The sequence below is a fragment of the Crocodylus porosus genome, unplaced genomic scaffold (genome assembly GCF_001723895.1).
Source record: "Crocodylus porosus isolate Cpor-Errol unplaced genomic scaffold, CroPor_comp1, whole genome shotgun sequence".
In the NCBI taxonomy this organism is placed as follows: Eukaryota; Metazoa; Chordata; order Crocodylia; family Crocodylidae; genus Crocodylus; species Crocodylus porosus.
The window spans coordinates 1,046,502-1,050,822 of NW_017728911.1; positions in this window are offsets into that span (position 1 = coordinate 1,046,502).

Here is a 4,321-nt window from a genome sequence, read left to right on the forward strand (position 1 = left end):
TAATTGTTATTTCTATGGCTTGCTGGCATCTCATGGATCCACTGTGACACTGCTGGACTCTACACTCAAAAGGTCTGCAACCTTTCTGAACTCAAGGCAACCCTAGGTGGACTTGAAGCATCCCATGGAAAATACCAGCTCTTGGTTTTCACTCTTTGTCTACAAAACAATAATAGAACATTTTTTTCTGTTGCAAAGAACTCAAAGGCCACAGCTGTGGATTTTTTAAATCTTTAGGCTTATCTTGTGACTCAAATTTGTAAACCACAGCTAACATTGTATGGCTCCACATTGCACCCTTGAAAGGATCTCAAGACACCCCAGCATGCTGTGGCACCCTGTTTGAGAATCCCTCTAGCTGTTCTAGTCTGGACAATGGCAGCAGAGCTTCAGCTAAGATCCTGTCAGTGCTAGAGTATGTTCACACATGGTATTACTGTGCATGAATAAACTCCAGAGCAAAAAGTATTATCCTGCTGTGGAGTAAGTTAGCTTACTCCAGCCTAATGGGGGTACATATGTCAATGTCTAGACCTTTACTGCACAGCTAATTAGTCAACTGCACAATAAATCTCATGTAGAAGCACCCAGGCTGTACAGAAATAACACTGCTTCTAGTGTGGATGCAACTATAGCAGCAAAGCTGTACTTAACCATGTAATAAAACCTATGCATGGCAAAAACAAGCCATCTCTAGAGTAGGGAGTTCAACCTTGCTTGACTCTTTGCAGGCTTCATCCAGCTGAGTCAACATAGCCTTTGTTTGCTCTTCTGCTCCTGAAACAAATCTCCAGGAGGATTCTGCCCCCTGAATTCAATAGTGGACCCCTAGTCCTGGTCCCTGGAGGAGCCCTGTGAGCCAGGTGATGTGGTTCCACAAGCCAGATGTTTGACACACCTGTTCTAAAGCCTTCTATCATGCAGTGATGGAGGGGAGAGACAACCCTTAGACACCTATTTTAGTAAGGTTTTTCTAGACAAGTAGTGGTTAACCTTCTGCCCCATAAGCTAGATGAATGGCACAGGGTTGGTCCTTGAGCAAGACCCAGTGCGGGGTTGGCACAGGGTGGGGGCAGTTAGTCTGCAGGTGTGACCCCAGAAGTCCGATCTGGTTGCGGCACAGCACTGTTCACCAGCACAGTTGAGTGTGAGGGCAGTTAATTGCCACAGTTTAATCCAGAACAATGGCAAATTAACATGGCAACCACTCACCCTCTGCCAAATTTCCAGACCTGGGGAGAGCCCCATAGACTAAGATGAACAGCACTGCCCTAGACAACAGACTTCCAAGTCCTAAATCATACCTGGAAAGTGAGATTTGAGTTCCATTTATGTCTATGTTTCTCTAGCAATAAAGCTGAAAAGAACAACTCCAGCTACATCCTATCTCCATATCCCTTTGCCTCAAAGTTACTGCCAGTGAGTGTCTAACGAGGGCCTTTCTTGAGTAGAAAGGCAATAAAGGATGCTAAATTAAAATCTTGTACTTTCTTTTCTAAAGGCTTTGACAGGTTTCCCCTCTCCCCACTCCGTATGTTTAAGAAAAGGCTCAAGATTTTTAGTAATGAGCAATAATTGGACATAAAACTGTGAGCTGCAATTAATTGTTTAATGCAACTATAAGCAAGGATTTCATTAGTGCCTTATCCCTTGTTGGGCCTGAGGCAATGCACTTCACACAACTGCTGCCATAATGCAAACATTGAGCAGCTGCAGTGACCCATAGCTAAATGCCCAAGACAAGTCTAAAGTACATTCAATATGATTTCTGCCTTGCTCAGGTATTTGTGAGCTATCAAATAATAAATTGTACAAATGGTGCAAAAATATAAGCAGGTACTTCCATCCCGACATGATGAGTGGGTCAAACAAAACAGATCAACTAAAAACTTGTGCTTTCAAGTCCAAAGTTAAATCCTGTTCTTATATTGTGCAGTGGAGGAGACCTCTAGAAATCCTGCCCGTCAGTTACCTGAACTGTGGCAGGCTCACAAGTGGCTGGACCATTAGTGAATGATGCAAAAGCAGTAAGCTGAGGTAACAGGATTTCTAGACAACTATTTTTGGTAGAAGAGTGTGTTATTTGAAGAACTGATGTGTCTGCCCTTCAAGTAGGGTCTGAGCTCATAATACATCCTAGAATCATATGTAGTACTCTGTTAAATCTTGGGAAGCCTGTATTTGATTATTGCTAGTGTCTAAGTGCTTGTGTGCAGACCCTTAGGAATTGACCCATGCTTGTAAGTTTTCCCATGTATATAAGCACTACAGTAATGTAATAAAGGGAGGGAGGGGCACAAATTTGGCAGGGGCACAAACAGCAGCAGTTGCACTCCAGGCCTGGATGCTACTGGAAGCAGCAGAGCCATTGGCACTGCCAAGTCCATCGCTGCCACCCAGGGTACTCAAGTGTCCAGTTTTGCCTCTGAAGCACTAAAATAAAAACTTTGTTACAGCCTGAAGTCATGTCAAAGCAAGCTGCCTTCTTCCAGGTCACATTTAAAGAGGATTACAAATAGAGTCAATTCCAAATAATAGAAACTGTAATTTTAGCACTCCCCCTTTTTATACAAGTGGTAATGGCAAAATCAATATCAGTACTAAAAAGAAATAAAACCTGGGCATGCTAATAACCATGAGTACTGGTTACATCTGAGGGGATATTAAACCTGAATGGTGAGGCTTATTTCTAAAATACCCACAGCTTGTAAAAAAAAAAAGGATTTCTGTTTCTGTGGGGAGAAATGTTTTAGGTTGCATAAACTGCCATTGTGGCTGAGGAATTGGCCTCCTGTGAGACCTTGTTTGAAAACAAATTACACCATTTAATACATTTAATTAAACTAGTGCAAACCTCTGGACACATGTTGGTTTATAACTAGCTTTCCTCAATTTAACTTGGGTTAGTTTATTATCAGCTCCTAACTGATCAGTGATCATTTCGTGGCCACACGTTTCCTCCAGTATCAGGGAAGGATGTCTCATTGCTGGGTACCATTCCGTAGCTTTCCAGGGCCATACACAGCTAAGGGGATTGGAGTCTTCTTACTGCTGATAGAAATTAAAACTGCATCAGGCAACTCAGCCATACAGTAGCTGTGCAGGTGGTCCCTGTGCCTTCCTGGGGCATTTTCAAAGTTTTCTGAAGACTTGTGAAAGTTTTAAATTCCCCTTATATGTGGAATAATCTCTGGAAATGGACAGGAATCCCCAATCACTTCTCAGTATTCTTCTGTGTAAGTTTTCTTTCTGACCATTCTAAATATGAAAGTACTTTCCTTTCTCTCCCCTAGATGTCAATTTATGATCTACACCAAGATCTAAAACATGCATACTTACTGAATCGTAAGCTCTGGAAAACAGAAAAACATAAGAGTTGTACCTAAAACTAAGAAAAATTTAAAGAGAAATCAACAGCGTGCTTTTCCAAGCCAATGAGTAAGAAATAAACTTGTCATCCACACTAGAAGTCTTCACCAGAAGCAGCTAGACTGTTAAAATCATACAGAAGACAACTTCAGCAGCCATTACTGCAGAGAGCAAAACCTAAAGTGAACTGCACACGCAAAGAAAGTTCAAACTAATGTAATAAGTACATATCTACCTTGCCATAAAAATTAACAAAAGAACAGAGCCTGTAAAGTGAAAGTGCTAAAAATGCTTTGGCTTGTTGCAAAGCAGTAGGTTTGTCGGAAAGATTTAGGAGTGAGGTTTAAACCAGAAACTGCAGCTTTGAAACTGAAATCCAAGGATGCTGTATGCCCTTGGATAGAGAATTATCCGTAGGGCACATCAAATGGTGGGCTTTAAACCTTCCAAACTGAGAGCAATAGTAAGGAAACATTTAAACTGGGGCATTGTCTACATGTAGAAGTTGTACCTATTTAGTGAAACTAGGACAGAAATCTGAGTCCCACTGGGATCTATGTGTTTCAAGCCCAGAAAGCTGCCATTCAGAGATCTTAAAGTAGCAACATTAGAGTGTGTGAGACAGTTTTCCATGCTGTCTCAGCTTGCTCCAGAGAGGACATGTAAGTGTGGAATTCTTTTGAAGACACAGTTTCATAGATTTCATAGACATCAGGGCTGGAAGGGACCTTGGAAGATCATTGAGTCCAGCCCTCCGCCCAAAGGGCAGGAAGTCAGCTGGGGTCATAGGATCCCACCAAGATAGGCATCCAATTTTCTCTTGAAGGTGTTCAATGTAGGTGCTTGAACCACCTCCGATGGCAGGCTGTTCCAGACCTTAGGGGCTCAGACAGTAAAGAAATTCTTCCTTATGTCCAGCCTGAAACAGTCTGGCAGTAGTTTATGACCGTTC